Genomic DNA, 24,785 nt, shown 5'->3' on the forward strand with positions numbered 1-24,785 from the left:
CTTTTCATGATGTTTTTCCTTTTCAGCAAGTTGGAATTGTAGAGTATCTATGATGACATTCTTCTCTTCTAAACAAATTTTGAGTCTAGAAATCTCTTCATAAAGACTTTCTTCATCTATATCATCCACGAAATCATCATCTTCAAAAGCCATTAAAAGTTTATATTTGTTACCTTGTTCATCTTTGTCACTATTTGAAAGTCCATCACTATCTTCATGAGTGTAATAGCTTTTCTTATTTACATTCTGTTTCTTGTTCCATCTAACAGGTTCCTTCCCCTTGTCAATCTTATCCTTATGAGGACATTTGGCAGCATAGTGACCGACTCTTCCACAAGCAAAGCATTTGAAAGGTAACTTACCTCGGAATCTTCCAGCACCCCATTGAAGGTTCTTGACAAAATTTGATTCTTCTTCTTCTTCTGACACGTGTCCTGACTCATAGTAATCTCCTTTTCCTGAAGCCTTGAAGGCAGCTTCTCTCCTGTCTAATGGTCCTCCTTTCCTCATTTCATAAGCAGTCATAATTCCGTGCAGCTGTGACATGGTAAGGTTTCGTAGATTCTCTTTTTCTTCTATTGCAGAAACTTTAGATTCAAACTTAGGGGGCAAAGATCTTAGAACCTTTTCAACCACAACAGCCTCTTTTATTTCTTCACCCAAGTTTTTCATACAATTAACAATCTCATATACGTGAAGGAAATAGTTAGCCACACTTTCATCATTATGCATTTTGAGATTTTCATACTGAATTCTGAGGGTTTGAAGTTTTGCTCGTTTTACCTGATCATCTCCTTCATAGCTCAGAACAATCTTGTCCCATATTTCTTTTGTGGATTTATATTGCATAACCTTGACGAATTCTAATTGAGATAGACATCCTAATAGAGTATTGACCGCCTTTGCATTTGTTTCATATTGCTTCTTACCAGCTGGATCTGTAGGAGTTGCTGAAGGAAAAGTGTACCCTGTATCTATGATATCCTAGACTTCAGTACCAAGAGATTGAAGATAGGTTGTTACTCTTACCTTCCAATAGACGAAGTTGGTCCCATCAAAAATTGGTGGCCTGATTGATGCTTCTCTCTCGTAGTTTCTCATGATGATGGATCTTCCTTCAAGCAATCAAGCTTCTTCAGAAGGACCTGCTCTGATACCAATTGTTGGAAAAAATACTAAGAGGGGGGTTGAATCAATATTTTCAAGTCAATTATTTTCTATTTCAAACCTAGATCATATACGCTACTTCAGTTAGATAAAACCGCGTATATACACAACTACAGAGAAGGAAACCCGCGTATGCAATGCAGACTTATAATTTAATTTATCTTATTGATGTTGATCATTAATCTATGTATTAGGATCAAATAAACAGTAACCAGAAATAGTAAAACAGATCTGAAGACAATCACACACACAAGAACACAAGATATAAAGTGGAAACCCAATGTGGGTTAAAACCACCTGCTGCAATTCGTCTCTATCTTCTTTTAATTAGAAACTTCTTTTTACAGTGTACTGGTGCAGTCCTTTACCAGTACGCAGGTTGCAACCTGAAGAGAGCTACCACCCTCTCTCGTTCTCCAGCTTCTCCTGGAAGGGGGCTACAACCCCCTAAGCTCTTGAACTAGCCAAGATACTAGTATGTAGGTGCTGGCCTACAGAAGGCTACAACCTTCTATTTCTTCCAGGGACCACGTTTCATAAATTTTCAGACTGGATCCATGAACATCAATCCATCATCAAGAATTTCTGCATCAAACAATCTCCTTTTCACCAATTAGAACTGAATCAAGTAGATACTTCTCTGACAGTTGTACCCAAAACACAGTAATAGTAACCACACACCAAATTCTGAACCCAGAACACTGTAGCCATAAATAGAAGTAGTTAGATCACAACTCAAAAGATATACGCTACTTTAATAACCTGAAACCTGCGTGCATACGCTTCTGTGTTTGGAGAAACCTGCGTGTACGCTATTTTTATTCACTGAACCAGCGTGTATACGCGCCTTCACTTCACTGAACCTGCGTACAGATCTATAAAAGATAATTCACTCTTTCAAATATTCAGACACTAGTTAACCTAGATTATCAGATTTATAGATCAAGCATGCACCACATATAACAGATCAAAATCATGCAAAGTTATTATCATTCAAGCCTAAAGATTATGACCCATCAATAGAACTTATCCTTCTCTTTTCGCTAAGGTTCCTCCTTCATTTAGATCCAGATCTGCACCATAACCCCAATCACCAATATTTCAGATCTAGCACTTATTAGATATTCAATTCATTCAGATTATCCTTTGCCAAATGATCTCCTTCCTCTTTTATAGTCTTAGGCCTTTCACAATACCATGGTCCAAAACCATAATAACACAATACCATGGACCCAAAACTTTGGATCAACACTTCTGACGAGATACCATGGTCCAAAACCATATGTTCAAATATCAAGGACTAACTGCCACGGACCAAAGGTAAGTTCTCCAACATACACGCGCTTTTCCTTGCGTGAAAGTGCCTGTATACACATACACGCCTTTGTAACGTCTAACCCACGTGTATACGTGTCTTCATCTAGATGAACCTAAGTATATGTCTTTTCCTTCATTCTGAAAGCCTGAACTGAGATCTGTTACCAAAGAGAGTTGCCATCAAGGACAACACCCGTGCCATAGCTCCAAACTATGCTATAATGCCAATAGTTAGGCATGCCACCAATAATTGTCCTAAGCTCAATCATATTAAGAATGTGGTCTCTAATACATTTCCTAACCCTAAGATTTCTGAGGTCCATGTTACCTTACTTGAGTCTACCAAGAAGAACAATACCTTACACACGAATCACCCTTGTGCTTTGTGTGATAGGTATGGACATTATTCCCATCATTGTCCCTGTCTTGAATACTTTCATGATACACTTCAAGTGTTTCATGAGTTATATGTCACTCATAGTGACTTTACTTCTAATATACCTATGGATCCTAGCCCCAATGCATCACCAGGATAGGAGGTCTCTCAACCACCCATTATGATCCCTCCTCCTAATGCTAAGATGACAACTAGTTCCACTCCTATTCTCTACCTATCATCATCCATTGGATCGATATATTTGGAATCTTTATGAGTTTCCTATTGTGCTTCTTTTGAACCTTCTTCAGAGAACACTTCGGTCTCAACATTGGTAGATGTCGCATATACTAGTCATCCATCCAACCCTTCTAACAATGTGCATGTGAACCTTGTCTTCCATGATGACGATTGGTTCCATCACTGCTTACTTCAAACCCATGAATTGGAACCACATCCAACTTGTGGCACTAAATCTTGGTTTAGGGGGTGTCCACTTTTGAGAGTTTAGGAGAAGGGATTCTCCCCAACCCTCCTAGTGCATCTAGTAGTGTCAACTCTAGTACCATCATTCCTCCCCATGTTGAAGAACTCCATATCACTCCAGATCACCCTAGGGATGAACCACCTAATCATCCCTCCATATTACATAAATAACCCATTCCCTTCTACATTGTTGTTGACCAACCTTAGTGTCATCTAAGCGAACATGAGTTCATTATATGGAAAACCACTCTTTTGTATGGTGACACCATATATGTGAACCCAAAAATTCAATCCCTTTGGCTCATATATGTTGTACCAAGAGAGATTGACTATCCACTATTTCCTTTCCCCCACTGTATCTATCAATTCTTCCCACAAGAAGGCATCCATAAAATAAACAAATGGTGAACCACATCATCACACAATGTGCATAACCAATTTTTTGCACCATCCATTTGAGTGTCTGAAATCCATTATTCTAAATACACTTAAGTTCTTAACATGTCGATAGCATGATATAACCATACATACAAAAATGGGGGCACATATGCCCCTATAGCTAATCACTATCCTTTGGAGGATCTCATTCCATTAGGTTTGAATCCTCAAATCCCTTATTTGAGAACTTGGAACACAATGGCACTCCACAAAATCATCCATCTATGGGCATCATTCCCACCTTTTCATACCTAATAAGTCCCATCCATCATCATATGTTGGGGGTAGTATATTATGCTTGGGGGCATGATGGCACTGCCAACCACCTTCTCATTTGATTACTATAAGTCTTGAGCTAGACCCCAACGATCTAGTTATGGACGATTATCATTTAATTTCTTAGATAGTTTGTCCTACCGACCTCTTCAATGAGCCATATACACATCACATATCATAGATGCTTGATACCATATCTTCAAATATTCTACTCTATGTGATACCACACATACTACCCAATCTACATGTTTGACTTGGTGGGCGGCGATGATCCTAGATCTTCTCTAGTAGTTCATTCCTACATTTCTTTCTTTCCTTAATTCTTCACTAGGAACCATCCATCCAAGAAGCATTAAGGCCATTTTTAGAAAGTAAGGCCAGCTACCTTAAATTTTCATATCCAAAATCCAATGGTCGAATTTTCCACTAAAAGTGCACCAAGATTTAGGGCCTCCCCCTCCTCTCCAAATTTTCCAACAACTCAATGTGCAAATGAATGGGATTTGTGGGTAAGAAGTCTTTTATATGAAAAACCCTAGTTTTTGTGTTAACCATTATGAGCAAGTCGTAGCTCGGTTTAATGAACCATCAACCCCATTAGAGCTCTATAATGGGTATCTCTTTATTTTTGGTAATTTGAAACTTCACCAGGAAGCCATTTTTTCAAGAGGTCTCACTTTGCCACCTCTCAAAACTGAATCTCTTCATATGAGTTGATTATACTATGGTACCACTTTTCCTTTGAACTTGTTGAATTATATGTCAAGTTTCATCATGAGTAACCATTAATTACTCATGTTTTTATGGTTCCCTTTGGGCTTCCCCTTTGTGGGAGCATCATCAAGTCACCCCTGTTCAAAGCATCAGAGATTAGGCACCCTTGCATTCATGGAGTTTGTTGAGAGTCCCATTAAGTCCTATTACAATCTATCATGCATCTTTGTATCACATTCATCCAAGTTTGCTCATATTTTAGCCTCCAACTATACTAACTTGTCTTTGAAAATCCTTCGTCTAAGTAATCGACCATCCCCTCTAGAATCGATTCATTCATTTCCAAATCAACCATCCATATTATGGTTTGATAAGGGAAGTAATTATTCCAGCACTCAACTTATCCTTCCACCATTATCCCTAGTGTTAGTCTCTCAGTCATGTTACTATGATCCTCATGCCTTTGTTGAGGAATCCTCATTGCCTCAACTGTGGCAGACACTCTTCTATTGACTTCAACACATTTATTCTAGGAGAGTGGTCTAGAGGGTGGTGTACCTTGGTTCAACCACAATTAAAAAAAGGAACACAATCTTGATTACTATCCACTATTATTTTACAATGCTTTGATTCAAATTAAAAATTTAAATTTTAATGCAAAGTTTTTCTTACCCTTATTCACTTATGTTTAAATTTACCGATATGAATTCCAAGCATGCTTTCCATTCTATAATTTTACTGATATTATACAAAAATTATTGTTACTCTTAGAATCACTATAAAATCTTCTATTCTACCATAATTCATATCTTCATTATAACTATAAGTATCTCTAATCCTTACATTCCTAATGGGAATTATTATGAAAACTTGTTTCAAGATATTATTTTTGAAATTGTTCCCACGGTGTTGAGTTAAACACTATGTATTTATACAACCAACTAAATGTGGTCAAAATGAGATTATATGGGGTTTTTACCCCATCTCCTTTAATATTTATATTAAGTTTCAAATTAAAAGGGTATGGCTAATATCCTATTAAACTATGGCCCTTACAAGTCAAAATACCTATATCCACAAGCTTTTTCACTTTCAATGCCCAATTCAATACTTATGATCATATAAGGCACTTTATTAACATTTAATAATGTTGTATCCATGACTTATGGATCATGTATATAGTGTATCATGTTTAAATGTTTACATAATATATATTTATGGTGGGTTTATATTTATAAGGCTATGTATATAATGATCCTTTCACTTCTCTTAAGGTGGCAGATAATAAAACTTAATACGTGGTTTTTGGTACACGTGCCAATATTTCCTTAAACCATCTCGGAATTGGTAATAATGGTTTTTCTTTTATTTCTTTTTTTTTCAATGTAGTTTTCCAAAATATTACTTTAATTGCTTGCCAACCTTTTTCGTTGAGTATCCATAAATTGTTTTGAGGCTCTTTTCGGTCTTGGTATTTGGCATAATTATTCTAATGGCTAGCATAGTGCATGTGAAATGTCATCATTTCCTATATATTTCTAGGGAAATTTCACCCTCCACTATTCTCATTTGCTAAGCCTTTTATTTGATTAATAGTCAAGGGTTTTAACCTTCTTCTCTTTTGTGTACAGTTTGTTGAGGAGGAACTAAAGCTTTATGGTATTTATTGTGATGTATTATTGTTTTGCTCCTATAAGAAGTTTTTACTCTGGACATAATGCGATTTCTAAAGAGGGTTATTATCTTTAATAGGTAGAATATATTAAATTTTTTCCAGGACAAAATCCTTCAAAAATTTTATTGAGATTATTGTTCTTAAACTTAAGTTAATTTTATTTAAATTAATGGTTTTGAATTTGAAACAAAAATTTACCAAGGTTTATATAATCACTATTTGTTCTTGGCATATTCCTCAACCATTTCTATGTTCACAATTATTTTGCAGTTAGTCGCTTTCCCTAATGTTGAAATTTTCTTGGCTTCTACGTTAGGGTTTTCATCCTATTCAAATTGATATTTTGAATAAACCATTACCATATTTTAAATGTGTTTTACATTTCCTATAGGTAGATGCTTTGGTTCTCTCGAGCGAGGTTTCTCTCACGTAAAACCATTTTTTATTTATTAATTACTCTCTTTAATATTCTCTTAACAATAGTTTCACTTAATAGCCTTTGGTTCACATTCCATTTTCTTGGCATTTATAGGTAGGTTGAACTTGGACAATTTGTTTACAAATTATTTTCTTGGCATTTATAGGTAGGTTGAACTTGGACAATTTGTTTACAAATTATTTTGGTTTACTCTGGAGTCTATTCAATTTTCTTTTGATGAATTTGACATACACCCTATAGATCGAATTCTCTTTGAACCTTTTGGTCGTTCTTATACATTTCATGACTCTCCCTCCTCTTGAAGATTGGCACCCCAGATTTATGCTTTAATTTCCACTATGGAAATTTGTTGATACTTTTACCTTGAGGGGTGTTTGTTTCTAGTTTAAGGCTACAGTTCCCATGTATTTTATTAAAGTTTTGTATAATTTATGATGTGGGTCTATTCCACCATTGCCTCTAAACTATAATTTTTTAATGCTCATTTTTTTCTTTTTGACTTAATTAAAAAGGAATTGATGTATATTTGAAACTTTAGATTCCTATTTGTAATTCACTTATCATGAGTGTAGCTTTTAGTAGAATTTCCATGCTTGTGCTTTAAAACAAAAAAAAAAACTAGAATAAAATATAGAAACCCACTATTGGTTTTGCTTCCACTTTTAATATGAAATTTAGTAGTAGATTGCTTTTACTTTACTTATGTTCATTTACTACCTTAGTTTTACATTTGAAGCTCCTTGTAGAGAATTTTTCACTTTCTCAAGAATTTATTTAAATACAAGACTTTTCCCCCATTTTTTTTCTAATTAAATATAGGTTTAACTTAAATTTATAATTCAATTATGTTCCTTTTCATGAATTGTTTTATGTAATTTTTTACCATTCTAATGGGTCTCTTTAATTCTATGTTTGTAATATTTATTGGAATAGAACACTTCTAGTATACTCCATATACTCTATTTTAGAATTATTAAAAACTCATTTTCATTTACCATTCTACCATACTCTGTCAAATACTAGATACTTATCTAACTACAATATCTACTTGATACAAAGCTCTTCAAAATATTTCCTCAATAAATCATCTAATTGTTCTATTTTGTTAAATTCAAATATGTTTTTCATTTTTCCATGCAAATTAAATTATTTAAATAACAATATAATGCTAAAGAAAATAAATTATTCTTGTTTATATTTTCCTTTTGCATGCATATTTGTTCATAAATAGACTCACATGCATTATTGATACTAAGATATACAAATTCTAAAATATAAAACACTTTAGAAAATAAAAGTTATTAAAAGAACAAGATAATCAAGTTATCAACTTGTAATATATGTTATGGAAAATAGAGTTGGAGCTACCAAGCTCCACCCATTATTATTACTCTTTCTCCTTGTTATAGGCTATTTTGTCACACCTGATTAAACATCCTCCAAATGGGATACATCAACACCTTATTCGCCCCTTAACATCATCATTGCACAAAGCCCTATGCATGACTCTCTCATTCCCCACAGTTTTTGCCGTAAACTACATCATCTAATCCATTTTTAGGACCAACACACCGCTGCCTCTTGTTGGATAGTGTTCACCTATAGGTTTCTCCATTGTGTCATGTCTTGATCACCTAGGAGTTGCTCTCCTTACACCTATTTTGGTTCTAGAAATCCAGGAAAAAGAGAGAGAATCTTGAAGCCTCCATTTCTAGAAGCTTCCAAGATCTGTTGAAACCATTTACCTCAGATAAAACACTCAAACTCTATCATGTCCTAACTTGGAGTTTCCATCCCCTATCCTTAGATCTCATCCTCCCATCAAGAGTTCATCCCAATCCCAAAATTGGTAAAACAATAAGAACTCGCAACTCACCTCACTCTATATATTTATAGCCTTCCATATGCAAGGGATTAGCTTTTAGAGAGTGATTCTACCCTTATGTTGTTATTGTGACAGTTATCCTTTCATGCATTTAGGGTGATTGGAGGTACACTTTGTGACAAAGGAAGCAAAAGTCAACAACTTAGAGGAGATCTTCTACAATATCAACATCTATTTATGGTTGTAAATCACTCCATTTATATCAATACAAAGAGTTCTTTTGTTTTCTTATATGTGATGTCATTATTTCAAGTATTTTGATACCATTTAGATCTATTGAATGAAGTAGATAGATGATGCTACATAGATCTCGTAGTTTCTTGGCTTGCGTTGTCTGGTTGTGTAGGTTCTAATTTTGGCAACAATAGCTAGGATTGGAGCATTAAAGCCAAGGAAGGAGCGAAACATACGATAGATTCCAAATAGGTTTCTTCCCCTCATCTACTTACTTTAAAGATAACATTGGGTCCTTTGTCATTCTGTTGTTCTAGGTTAGCCACCAAACCGAGGGGAGATATTTTTGTTCATAGTCATAAATTATGCATAAAAAATTGGTGACTCCACTAGAGAATGGTGTATTCCCTTGGTGATTTCTTTGTCCATTGTGTTTGATTCACCTCTATCATAGACCTTTGTTGCTTTAACTAGCCAAGAATAGACCTAAGAAGTGATTTTGTTAATTCTTCTTTGCAGTTTTTGTGTCGGAATCCTCTTTCCTAGGATCAATGCACCCTCTGGTCTATTGACAGAGTATTGCACCTCACCTGGGCTTTCTTTGTGCCTGCATTACACCTCACCTGAGCCCTCTTTGTGCCTACGTTGCAAAGCACTGGTGCCTCTTCGTCACTTGTGTTGAACCCTATTCTTGCACAAATTTTTCCTTGTTTGCTCAGTGTTGATTTGATCAACCTACTTCCAGCTAACCTTCCCTGAGTCTTGAGTGCCTTGTGGTCTCTCAGGAGCCTCCATTTGGTTTTTATTTGTGTTTGATTTCCTTTGGTAAGAATTTGTTTCAACTTTTCTTTGTTCTTATCATTAGGTTGCTTGCAAACTTGTTTTGTTTTGGTCATTGATCGTTTGGATGAATTGTTGTTATAGTCTTCATTTTGAAAAGTGCATTTGAATCAGTGATTAAACATTTGCATCTTAGTTTTCCTCATTTTGAAAATTAAGTGCGGTGAAAAGAAAAAATCTTACATTGTCGTTTTGCATATTTATTGATTTAGGAATAGTTGCATGAAAATGGAATTTCATTGAGAGTCTTATTTGCTACATTTTATATTCTGCATATTGTTTGTCTCTTCCCTTCCTAAGCTATATTTTCATTGAAGAGAAAGATTCCATTTCCTCATGCTAGATTTTCATTTTAGGGAATTCAAGTGAATTCGTGGTGAGCCATAAAACTGAAACTAAATCCAAGATCAACTTAAAATTACTCAATCAACCTAAGGAGCATCTATAACATTAATGTAAACACATGGAGTTCTAGGCTAGAGACATGTTTCGGTGTCATTAAACGTAGGAGTTGTCGTTGTTTTCCAGCGCTGCATCCCGAGGGTGAAATCTCGTTCCACATATGTGAGTGTATAGGATCATACTCTATGTACCTTCGAGTATATTGGTGGTGCTCCATGCACGTAAACTATATGGGAACACTCCCATCAAATGATTACGCATTAGACAACACTACTACGGATTGCAATCCCATGTACTGTCGCGTATATTTTGGGAGTCCCCAATAGCTTATTATACATCCATAGGTAACCGAGTTTTCCGCCTTGTAAACTATGATACACCAAACACAACATTCGTGAAGATTGGATGTTGAGTGTTAAGTCCTTGGTTCACCAAGGTGTATATTATAGTTCATGTTTACTTGGTAATCCTTTATGCCTAGATTACCGTCTTTTTTATTTATTTCTTGTTGTGTTAATAAAATTTACTATCCAAAGTGGAACAAGGTCCCCCACTCTGTCATTCATATAGAACGCAAAATAAGCCTCCTCTTCCATGAGAGGCTACTCCTGGCCATCGTCAGAAGCATAAAATAATGCAAACTATCAAATTGGGAAACTCGGGAAACAATTTTGGTGCTCCTCCTAAATCTAATCAACCAAAATCATCTGTCCCCTTGAGAACCAAACCTGAGATTACATCTACTTTTGTTGGTGAAACTGACACAACTGATACTGAATTACTTAGGTTATACAATCTGACTTTCCTAAGTCAAAAACTTTATTTCCTGAGGTCATTGAACCTGAGGAGCCTTTGTCATATTTACCTATTACTTCAAGTATTTCATCGTCTCTTTCGTTGTCTTAGACAAATCTATGTACTATATATCTCGGCCCTGACGGTGAACCACTTCCACCTAGACTTATGAGTATCGAGGAGATCCTGCAAGAAGAGCCTCATCCTTCTACTCATTTGGAGGGAATTTTCCTTTATCCAACCCATCCTCTTCTTCCTCGTCCACCTCTGAAAAATTCATTTACCTTGTTCTTTTGACTTACCCACGAATTTCACAAGGCAATCCACATTGGGATTATTGACCATGACTAGAACTGATATGGCTTCTCATCCTGCATCTACCACTATAGTTGAGACTTCAAATGTCACTTCCACATCTATGTTTTCGACACCACCATAGGCACATATGTATGGTGTCCCGTCCGTCCCACCATGTTATGAGTCCTTACCTTCTACCTTCTGTGGTGCATCTTCCAATTTATGGACATCCCCATGTCATCCACTTTGGGAATTCCATCTGGTGCTACTCTTATGAGTGTTGCACAACCTACTCCTCATCCTCCTCCTACACCATCAGTTGAACAATAGGTTGACCCCTATGTTAGTGGGAAAGGTATTTTTAAACAACCTAACTATGCTTATGTTAGGTACCCTCCGCAAGGGGAAGTTTCCTCCATCTTACTTTCCTCCTTTGGCAGGGGGGAAACCTGTTGTTTGTATACCTTAGATTGGTAACTAGGCTTATTATAGTCCTCCTTATCCTGGGATAGTTGCTAGTTTTTGACAACCTACTTTTCTCATTCAACCTGGTTCGATGTTGGGTTCATTATTTGTTTCTCAACTTGTTCCATCATCTCAAGTTCCTATTCCTCAATTTGTACCTCAAGATACTAAAATTCATGTAAATTAACCTATATAGGTTTTGATTGCATCTCAACCCATTCCTTTAGTATCTAGTACCTCTCAGGTTCCACTTACTCAGCCTTTACAAGTTCTTTTACAATCTCAATCGCTTGCACAAGGTATTCATCAAATTCCAATAGGAAAATTTGTGTATGGCATGGCATAGCATCAGTCGAACCCTCTTTATCATGGTACAATGCAAATCCCATTGGGTAAAAATACATACCTTATTAGGGTATCCCTTAGGTTCCTTTTCAAGGCCATCAAATTCATGGTTATCCTGGGGTTGCTCAACAAGGTCACTTGTATTCTAACTATTAAAAACCTCCTTATTCTGGTAAATAGGTTCCTTATTACCAGAACCCTCCTTATTTAGGAATGCAAGTGCATGTTTCCCAAGATATTCCTTCATATCCAGGTCATCCTCCATCAAACTTTAATTGGCATTTGCCTTCTGTTTACACTCTTGAGTTACAAGATTTGACTCGACTCACCAATGACCCCATTACTCATTTACCTTGGTGGCCGATTATTCCTACTAAATTTCCTTATGACATCCCTAAATTCAATGGGAAACTAGGAGAAGACCCATCGACACATGTCATGATGTATTATATGTGGTGTTCATCAAAATCCCTTAATGATGATTCTATTTAACTTTGTCTTTTCCAAAGAACTCTTATGGCTACAACTGCTAAATTCTATATTGAGTTACCCAGAGGTTCATTCCATCATTTACAATACCTTAGCCACAACCTTCCTCATGCATTTTCAGTTTCCCATCAAATACGAAACTGGAATGAAACTGTTAACCAACTTCAAACAATCATATTCCACTCACATTTCAGATCACATTCATGAGTGGAGGCATCGTCATTGGTTGGTTAAAACTTTTGTTCTCGATCAATTTCTCATGAAATGGTTCGCCAAATATATGTTGACACCTATAATAGAATATGTGGTCAAAGTTAGATTCATGACTAAAGAGAAAGTAATTTCTCATCTGCAATATTTGGATTTGGTTTATACAAAATATGACACGCTCTACAATAAGATACCAAACACTCTGAGACCTTTGAATATTGTTCCTCCTCTTATGTTGGGTAAAGAAGCTTATGTTGCTGATGGAATTATTAGTTCTACCAACATGCAGATGACGAGTAAACCATATGGTATTTCTCCACTCGCATCTGCTCAAAAATCTCAATCCCAGCCTCCTATGACTTTTGCTTCCAAGATAAATGTTGTTTCATCTGATAAAGGAAAGTCTCAAAGGAAAACTTGAAGCAAGAAGAAAGGAAAAGGTAAGGAAATGAAAGATCCCTCTCCACATGATAAACAAACAAAGCAATATTCTAATGAGAAATGAAAGCCTCGATATCCTTGATTTTGCAACGAGGAACACTTTACATGTTATTTTCCTTGCCACACTAAAGTGAATCAATTTCTTAAGTCTTCCACTTCTCTTGCAGTTTTGACTGACCCATTTCCTAATCAAGAGACTCATATGGTTTCTCGGGACCCATCTTCCTCTAACACAATTTTGGTGCTTTCCTGTTCAAAGCCAAAGATTTGATGTTTTGGTAGCTACTTGAAACAATGATTATGGTAATGTGAATCTACCGAATGGTCTTGCTATTGATCAACCTGCCAGTTCGGCACCATCCTTGTGAGATCCCACTCCACCATCCATTCCTATCAAATTGACTATTAAACCTCCACAGGGCGTTATCCATAAGTCAACCTTCAACCCTTGTGTGAAATCCACTCGGAATTGTAACATAGTTGAAGACTTGGATCAATATCCATCGACTATGTTGACTCTTGAGGTGTTGCAAAACTTCCATGCCTAAAATAGGGCTTTACTTTCAGTTATCAGATGTGTGGATCCATCAGATTCCAACCCTGTTGTTTTCTCTCATGAAAAATATACCCCTTGGTTTCTGGCTCAATTAGATTTTATAATCCAAGCCGTTGTCCATGTTAGAAATATTCATTGTTCTATTGTGGATGAGGAAGCCTTGACTTGGATTATGTCCATGTCTTGCTAGAAGGAAATTGGATCTCCTTAATTGAGTCAGTCACCTACTACATTGAAAGCCTTTGATAGGAGAACATATAAACTTGGTGGTATTTTGAACTCCCTCCAAGTTGAATTAGTGGGAAAAACTATGTCCATATAAATTGAAATTATTGACAGATCTCTCGATTACAATCTTCTATTAGGACATATGTGGGTTTATGCCATGGTTTTTTTCATCTCATCTTACTTCTGTATGATCGCCTTTCATCATAAAGGTGGTATTATAGCCATAGAATAACTCACATTTTTCACCTTTGATTCACATGTTACTGGAAGTGTCCCTCTTGTGGGGGAAACCCTACCATCATATTAGCATGTCAGAGTTGGATTGTTGGATGATTCTTCACTTATGGGGACCTTTTCACTCCCTCCTCCTCCCCTTCCCAATAAATCATCTTTGGTAGCCTATATCAACACGATGTCGTCTTCTACTATCCTATATGATCAATGGATTGTACAAGATGAAACTGATAGCCAAAGTTTTGGTGATCGAATGTCACTAAGCCCCATTGAGCTAGATTATGAAGCCTTTATTAAACTTGTAAGATTTCCTCTTTTTGTTCATTTTATTGGGTAGATAGATCATTGGACTATGGTATGTCTTCCAATCCTTTCTTGTGTGTATTCCCTACCAACCAAGGCGTCATGGAAATCACGATGTCAGATGATGTGTTATGGGAAAAACATCACCATCATTCCTCCTTACTTGATACCATTGAGGATAGTACCAGGGATGTATATTCACCCAATTCTATCGATATTTTTACGAATGCGTCCATTCATGAGGTCGATTTGGAAAATAACCTTTCAAATATCGAGGAGATGATACCTCTTGACATTTCCATCAAACCAAGTGTTGTCGAAAATCTACACATCAGAGCATCTTGTTCTCCATCCGAGATCAATACTTATCGATGCCTTCTTCATGAGTTTCGAGATGTATTTTCCTGGGCCTATGAGGAGATGATAGGTATTGAGCCATATATAGTTTTACATGAAATTAAGATGTGTCTAGATGCCAAACTAGTCCAGCAGTGCCTCTGCCCAGTCCATCCCAAGAAGGTTGTTGGAATTAGGGCTGAAGTTGAGAAGCTTCTTTGAGTTGGTTTCATATACCCTATTCCTTTAACTAATTGGGTGTCGAATTTAGTTCCTATCATGACTAAATAGGGCACCATTCGAGTGTGAGTCGATTATCGGGACGTGAATCGTGCATGTATGAAGGAAAATTATCCCACCCTATTTCTTGATGATATTTTTTATGACTATGCTGGGTGTGAAATTTATTCATTTATGGATGGATTTTCGGGCTATAATAAAATCAACATTCTCTTTGTGGACCAACCTAAAAATTATTTTATTTGTCCTTGGGGAAATATTGACTATAGGAAGCTCCTATTTGGTTTAAATAATGTTGGGGCCAATTTTCAATTTTCCATGGATTACGTTATTCACGATATCAAACACACCGTTCAACCATATTTGGATGACCTCCCTACTCACTCAAAACATCAAGTTGATCATATGATGCATCTTCAGGCAATTTTCCTTCATTGTAGACATTATAATATTCACCTTAACCCACAAAAATGTGTGATTTGTGTCACTTATGGTCAACTCTTAGGTTTCATGATATCGAAACAAGGAATTTGTATCGATCCACTGAAAGTACAAAAAATTGTTGATTTTCTTGCACCTTCTTTTCTAGTTTAGCTTCAATGACTTCAAAGGAAATCTAACTTCCTACGAAGATTCATCACTAATTACATTGAATTACAAAAGGATTCACTCACTTGCTGAAAAAATGGGTTCCCTTCCATTGGGACGATGTAGCTCAGAAAGTGTTTGATGCCCTGAAAGATGTATTAGTTCGGACATCTCTTCTATATCCGCTGACTATCAGCACAAAGATGATTTAGGGATTGAACATCCCATTTAATATCTAATTTGGAATCTTAACGATACTGAAATTCGATGTTCCCACATAGAAAATTTGGCTTTGGTGGCCGTTCAAGCCGTCTAAATATTTTGCCATTACATCTTGCTTCGAAAAACTATGGTCGTTTCGGATTGAAACCCTATGACATACATTTTTTCATGTCAATTGATTAGGGGGGAAAGTACTCAAAATGGATTTTCATCTTACAAGAATTCAACCTAGAGTTCATCAAATCCAAGTCGAAGAAATCCCTAGTTTTTGTCGAAAAGATGTGCAATCTCCCTTCTTCTCATTCAAAATCTACATCTAACGATTCTATTCTCAACAATTCATTATTTATGATCTCATCATCTGATCCATGGTATGGAAATTTCCTGATTTATCTGTAGACCCAGTCTTTCTAGTCTAATTCCTCTCACTTGGAGTAGCGACGTATTCGTTACCAAGACCAAAATTACCTCATTATCGTCGACAATCTTTACCATCGTGGTATCGATACGATCTTACGAAGGTGCCTCACATTTGATGAGACTGAGAAAGTATTAAATGAATGCCTCTTGGGGGCATGTGGTTGACATTTATCTAGTTATGCTACCACCCATAAAATTCTATGTGTTGGTTACTTCTGGCCTACCATATTTTGAGATTTCATCCTCGTTGTCTAGAAGTGTCATTCATACTAGATATATGATCGTAGTACCCATGCTCTATGTACTCCATTGCATCTCGTTATGGTTGTTGGTCCCTTTACGAAATAGGGTATTGACTTCATGACATGTAACCCTCACTTGGCTGGGGGGCATGGTTATATTATTTTCATTGTTGACTATTTTACTAAGTGGGTCGAGGCGATGCTTACATTTAAAAACACTAGCGAAATGGTTGCATACTTATTTTTCAACCATGTTATCGCACGACTTGGTGTTCCAGAAGCAATAGTGACGAATCACAGAAAACATTTCTGGAAGCATATAATGACCAAACTAACTACTAATATGGGACTTTCCCATCAAAGTTCCACTCCCTACTATCCTCAGGGTATGGATAGGTTGAGGCCATCAACAAAGTTCTTAAGACGATGCTTCAATCCATGGTAGGGGTCCACAAATCAGACTGGAATTTTCTCATTTACGCTACTTTGTGGGCATACCAAATCTTAGCTAGGACGACTATAGGATTCATAGCCTTCCAGTTGGTGTATGGTTTGGAAGATATCCACCCAATTGAATGAAAAATTCCATCATTAAAAATATATATCGAACTTCTCCCTGCCACTTCCATAGAGGAGGAGCGCCTTTTACATCTGACTCATTTAGATGAAACCCAATGTGATGTTGCTATAGCTAACAAAAATCATAAAAGACGCATCAAGGTGCAGTATGACAAGAGTGTCAAGCCTCGAGTCTTCTCAAGAGGATACCTTGTCTTGTTATATGAGCAAGAGGTTGATAAGTTAGGTTCGGGGAAGTTTCAACCCATGTAGTTAGGTCCATACATTTTCAAGCGAATCTTGATGGAATTTCCTTGTCAAGAGTGCATCTGCCACCACATTTTGCTTCCCTTTTTTGTAGATGATTTCAAAGTCATAACCCAACATCTTTGTGACCCACTTTTGTTGCTCTTCAGAGGATAATATTTGTTCTAAAAAGTATTTAAGGCTATCATGATCCATTTTTACCTTGAAGTGTCTTCCCATTAGGTAGGGTCACCATTTCTTAAGTGCATGTAGTATTGCCAACATTTCCTTCTCATAAATAGCTTTGTGTAAAAAATTTCCCTTGATTGGACGACTTTCAAAAGCAATTGGTCTTTCAACTTTCATTAAAACAACACCAATTCCATTTCCTGAAGCATCACATTCCACAATAAAGGTTTTTTTGAAGTCTGGTGTAGCTAAGACCCGTGCTTGGCACATTGCCTCTTTAAGATGTTCGAAGGCCTTTGTTGCTTCTGGAGTCCATGAAAATGCATCTTTCTTCAATAATGTTGTTAGAGGTGCTGCTATTCTCCCATAATTCTTAACAAACTTGCAATAATACCCTGTCAACCCAAGAAATCCTCGTAGATGCTTTATGGATGTGGGGATTTTCCATTCTTTAATGGCTTTAATTTTGCTAGATTCTACCTTAACTCCTTCATGAAATACAATATGGCCCAGATATTCCATCTCTTGTACTCCAAAGAAACATTTGGATCTTTTTGCATATAATTATTTCTCCTCCAATAGTTGTAGCACCCTGTCAACATGTTCAACATGATCGTTCCAAGACTTGCTGTAGATTAGTATATCATCATAAAATACCAACATAAATTTTCTAAGGAAGGGTTTGAAAATGGAATTCATCAAACCTTGAAATGTAGAAGGTGCATTGGTAAGGCTAAAAGGCATGACCAAAAATTCATAATGACCCTCATGAGTTCTAAATGTTGTTTTCGGAATTTCTTCAATCTTCATTTTAATTTGATGATATCCTGAACGAAGATCCAACTTGGTGAAGTAAATTGATCCATGCAATTCATCTAGTAAATCATCAATGATAGGAATGGGAAACTTATCTTTAATAGTGAGCTTGTTGAACTCCCTATAATTCGGACACATGTGCCATGATCCATCCTTCTTGTGCACCAATACTACTGGAGCAGAGAAAGAACTTTGACTAGGTTAAATTATACCAGCCTCTAGCATTTCTGCAACCATATGTTCAATTTCTCTTTTGGGCATAGGGATATCTGTATGGCTTGATTCTTGGAGGAACACTTCCTGGAATCAGATGAATAACATGATCATGATCACGAATAGGTGGGAGACCTTTGGGAGTCTCAAATACCTTGGAATGATTGTCCAAGACTTTTTGGAGATCTAGAGAAATATATGATTCTGATGTGGAAACATATAGCGAACATAATTGTGCAATTACACCTCTTTGTTCCTTTTTTAGAAGCTTTGTCATACCGTTAGATTTGATTATCTTTATCGGTTTCCATGTAATACCCCTTAATTCAACTTCCTTTCTTTCTGAATAAAATTTCATGAAAAGTTCTTGAAAATTAAAAGATATTGTACCCAAGGATTGTAACCATTGGACTCCTAGTACAATATCAACACCTCCCATTGGAATGGAAAGGATTGGGCTAGTCAATACATATTCTCCCATGGATAGCTTGATATTATGGCACTTTCGAGAGCAATTTATTGTTCCTCCATTTGCAACCTTCACTTGACACTCTGGTGCTGGATATAGGAAGAAATTCAATTCTTTTGCTACCTTACAATGAATAAAATTGTGGGTACTTCCTGAATTAATCAACACTATTACCTTTTTCTTCTTTATTTGTCCTTCTATCTGTACCTTTTTACGAAATTTCAATCCGATGCTCAGAGAGAAATTTATCACAATTTTCTCGAGGTCACATGTTTGGAATGTAATTCAGGAGTCTACACAAAGACCAACTTCCTTAGATCATATCTCCGTAAATATAGTGCGAAAAGTTCTAAAATTCGAACCCGAGGTTCAGTGTGATTTCATCTCAAATGGGTTTTTTTTTAGCTTCTGAAACGTCACAAAAAAAAGTTATAGCAAAAATGCCACGATGACCTATTTGGAGCAGTGAAACCCTAGAATCCAAAGCTTTGATACCAAATTTTATGAAACCAGCTCACAAAAAGATAGAAAAGATAGATCAATGCCTTAGAATTCAGCCTCTTCGAGGGGGCAACCTCCTTTACATTACATAAATGAACAATTCTTGGATGATACAAATGACAAAACCTCCTCTCTATATATAGGAGTCTAATGAGTCACAATATAACCTAGCTGACCTAACAATAATAATATAAAGCCACAAAAATAACAATAGATGGATTCTATGGGGCAGAGTAATAACAATATGGGGACAATAGGGGCACTCCAGTATTAATAAGGGATACAACTACAATAGTAATGGGGTAATCACTAGTATTATAGGGACCTAATAGTATTTTGAGAGTTTTACACGGTTTCTATTAATTCCCTTTTATGTTTGGTTTGCAGATGTCGTTATCGCTTGAAACTTTCATCGATTATGATGACGGTGCCAGTCATAGTACTCGAAACCCATCTTCTACAGCATGGGCTATCTTTGCTCCAAATGGAGAGTTAGTGAGTCTACAAGGGATTTGTATTGGTTTCTCCACCGAAAAAATCATTGTGTATAGTGCAGTCGCCGAGCTACTATATGATTCTATTGCACATGGTATCTGTCATTTAGTTGTCATACATGACTCACAACTTGTAGTACTACAACTTGTTGGTATCTATTTAGTTAGAAGTCCCCCCATCTTATGCATGGCTTTAAGAGTATGCCTTCTAGAAACACATTTTGATTTCATACAATATGAACACATTTCTAGAAATCTAAATACATTAACAGATTCCCTTGATAATCATGTTTTAGACACACATTTATAATGAATGTAACTAATTTTCAATTCACATCACATCATATTGAAAATACAATGGAAGCCCAAAAACACTAGAAATATATACATATATAAGTTTGGTTTTAAAAACGCTTCTTCCCAAGACACATATCACATACATCACCCATATAAAAAACTACATGCAAGGATCTAAGTAGACATAATTAATGGTGCTCATGATATAATGACACTGCATGAGCCATCTTGCGCAGTAGTCGACCGATACAACTAGGCACTCCTATGGTGTATCACTAAAGTCGCAGTGGAAGTTGGTCAACTGCGGTATCATCAATTCCATGCATCGTTCTACCTCTTATAGGACCTCTGCTACATTTGTATATCGTAGCATATCCCATCCCACCGCAGAAACCCATGTTGGGTCTACTGCCTCCTCCTATTGTCGTTCCTCTACACGATGAAGATATGAAGCACCAATAGGTCAAACTAGTCCAATGTCTGCATGAAACATGAAAAGTTTAGTCTCGTAAACATCAAAAAACACAAAAAAAACTGAAAAACTTTCAAAACTTTAAAGGTTGAAATTTCTTACCTGTAACACCCCATTCCTCACCTCAAGAATCATGAGCTCCGATCATCACATAAATCCATGCATACATAAGGATAGTCGTTGATTGTGATAAACTGTCTCCACAACCATCCGAACAAGGCTATTGAGAAGCTGATCGCCAACAGCCATACATGTAGGGACATGTGATCTATCCACCTCCTCATCTGTGGCACCCTCAAATCGATAGGATCAAGTATGATATGCTAAGGCTGAAGTAATGGAACCTATTCTAATGAAAATGAAACTAATATTTCCTCATATCCAAATTTCTTCAGTTTTCCCTCTTTTTTGTTAGTCAACTGTTCTTTCATGTTGACCAGAAATCCCTCGCTCAAGTTGAAGATTTTTGGCTCCATACACTCTAATCCATATTGCATATATGATCTTCTTGCCACATGCAATGTTGAGGTACCTGCGAATCTTGCAAAAATGAATAGGAGCATTCTCAAAGTCAACTGGGTCACGTCTTTTATACTGATGTTTCCATCCTTTGTTGGCTAAGATTGAGGTCTACAATAGGTGGCGATATAATATTTCATTGTCTCCCCACAACTTCTCCCACCTAGGAGAGATATGGGGGCACCCCTCATGGATAATCCTATCAAAAAATATATATCCTCTACATTTATCTTGAGTAGATGTTCCCCAAACCTGAATGCTTATGCCTAAACATCCCATGAACGAACAAGGTATTTCAATAACTCCATATGTTGCCACATACTAGGAAGCTAGAAGAATTTTAGTAATTCACAGTTCTTTAAGGCTTGGATGGTAGCACGATCATTTGTTGCATTTAAATCTTGTTCTTCGTGTTCTCTTTCTCTCCATATGAAATCTATTTTGTGTTGATGAACCCCTGAAACATCAACAAGAGATTCATTAGGATCCTTTTCATGCAAAAAACTTGTCAAATTTTGAGGGAAAACTGATAAACAAGATTTAAATTTGCGCCCAATGCACCCTAGGAGAGAAAACTAGAGCATTGCACCTCTACCTGTAGTGCATGATGGCCTAGGTGCAATGCACTTTTCGACCCTCTCGGCTTGTGTTGGTCCTAGGGAAATTTTTTGGAACCCCAGGGTCCTCAAAAACACATAAATTTTTCTTGAAATCACATAATGGAACAACTGAAAGAAAGAGAAAGGTTTTAGCTCCTACCTAGAAGCAACGATACTTGAAATATTCCATTGGATTGGTCATAATTAGCCGCAGAAGATCGAGGGAAAAGTATTCAAAAATCTCACTATTAGAGGTAAATGTGAAATGGTAAAAATGAACAATCATTTTAAGTATATATGGTCATATTTCTCATTATTTTATTCATATTTAATGTTTTGACTTAGAAATGATTCAATTTTACTATGAAACAAGTATGTTTAATCCTTTATGTGTTGTTTTGAGTAGGTCAACAGTTGTTAACGGATTTTTTTTGCTTTACACATGTTGTTTTGATTGAAGAGTATATTTTTCTCTATTTTAGGCTCTTTAAATCTATGAAAAAAGAACTCCTGGGACCTCCTTCAGCTCTTTTTAGAGTCCCAAAACATGAAAAATTTGTCGAGCACTTGTCTTTTCAAACTCATAAAAGTAAATGAAAAGATGTCTACTCAATATAAGTTTAACCTTTTTCCAGATTGAGATAGAATATTTACAAAAAAGGAATGCCTTAGTCAAGCATGGATAAGAGGTTTTCTTGGGTACTGTTTTCTACCTTTTCGGACCTAAGGAACTACCTACAAAAAGGGACATCTGAAGTTTTCTTTTTTGCCTCTTTTTCAAACTCTCTAAACATGAAAAAGAAGTTGAGTTTTACTTTCATTGGAATCGTTAAAACATAAAATAGTGATGGAGTTGTCGAACATGATGAGGCTGAAACATTCCTTCTCAAGGTTCATTAAATATAATCAAAGGGATTCATCTGGAGGATGGACTTATAGATCAAGCATATGTTATCCTCCTCAATCTTGATAAAACATAAAGAGGTACTGACTAGTATGGATGCAGAAATTGGGAAAATAGGGTACTCCATTTTGTTAATGGCAACGAGTCACTCTTGAACACAAAATTCTTCCACTTCATCTCCATGTTTTTTGGATTGGGTAATCTGTTTGTCTTTTGGCTCATCATACTTTCACAATACCTCCATTTTAGTTTTGGGTCAATGCTGCCAACTCCATTTCAGTTTCATCGTTGTGTTCATGAGAATTCATTCAGTTGATATCCCTTACAATACTCTTAATCATTCATTTCATGTTTTCCTTTCATGATCTAGTTCCTTATCATCATCATTCTATCTCAATCATGATACCCATTTCATGTTGTTGATGGGGAATACATCAAGGCCCTTCTGCGACAAGTCTCTTCCTATCACATCAACACATTATCCAGGAAGTTGACTTAGAATCACCTATTTTTACCTTGGTTCTTGCATACATCAATGGAAAGTGTCCTCACTCTCAGAGGCATGTTTACATCATTGGCCTTCAATCAAAAGATTATGTGTTGTGTTCCACATCATCTCATTTATTCACACCATACGGATTGTACTTTAGTACCTTGAGAGCCATTAACATCATCGGTGGTTTCTCTCCCGTTTATTAACAACTTACATCATTGGCCAATAATTATATGGTTTCTACCATGTTCGACCTCATCTCATTGGTTCACATGGTTAGACTCGTACATTGGTCATGTCAACAAGATAGAAGACCTCGTATCTATTTTTTGCCATCCAGGCTTCGATTTCAGGATTTTACAGAGATAACTATATATGATGGCTATGATCATACTGATATTTATCTAGTCATGGGTCCACCATTAATCATTAGTGGATATGTCTTTTGATCATTGTACATGTTATGTTAGCTTATTTGTTGAGTATGGGTATGCCTCCCTCAGCAAAAGGATGTCAGGATGTAAATGTATTGTAATAGAAGATGAATCTCGTCGGTTGTTCTTGATCCTGACTTGTCACAAGGTAAAGCACTTTAGTCATCAATCATCATCTCTAACTTTTCACTTTAGGGGACACTTTGTTATAGGCTATTTTTTCATACTTGATAAATCAACCTCCTAATGGGCTCAATCAACATCATATTTCCCCTTTACATCATCATTGCACAAATACCTATGCATGACTCTCTCATTCCCTAGACTTTCTATCCTAAACTACATCATCTAAGCCTTTTTTAAGACCAATGCACCTTGGCCTCTTGTCGGAAAGTGTTCACATACAAGTTTCTCCATTGTATCCCACATTGATCAGCTACAGGTTGCTCTCCTTATTCCTGCATTGGTTCAAGAAATCCGGGAAAAGAATAGAGAATGCTGAAGCCTCTATTTCCAAAAGCTTCAAGGATTTGTTGTAACCATTTACCTTAGGTAAAACACTTAAATCCTATCCTATCCTACCTTGGAGTTTCCATCCCTTATCATTAGATATCATCCTCCAATCAAGAGTGTGTCTCATTCCCAAGATTTGTAAAAGGATAATAACTCCCAACATACCTCACTCCTCCATATATTTATAGCCTTCCATATGAAAGGGGTTGGATTTTGGAGATAACTTAGGGGATATCACACTTGACATATACAATATTAACAAATAAAATATAACTTAGGGGATATCACATCCTCTCTCGCTTGAGCTTGACATCATCCCGATGTCTAATCTAGAATTTTGTAACTCAACCCAGTTTTCAAAATAAGGATGGATACGCTTCTTTAAAAGCATCTTCTAATTCCCAAGCTTCCACTTCTAGGCTGAAGTGTTTCCACCAAATTTTAACTTGGACTATAACTCTATTCTGG

This window comes from Pinus tabuliformis, chromosome Q (assembly GCF_031772625.1).
Source record: "Pinus tabuliformis cultivar Carrire ecotype Pingquan chromosome Q, CPIR1, whole genome shotgun sequence".
Lineage (NCBI taxonomy): Eukaryota > Viridiplantae > Streptophyta > Pinopsida > Pinales > Pinaceae > Pinus > Pinus tabuliformis.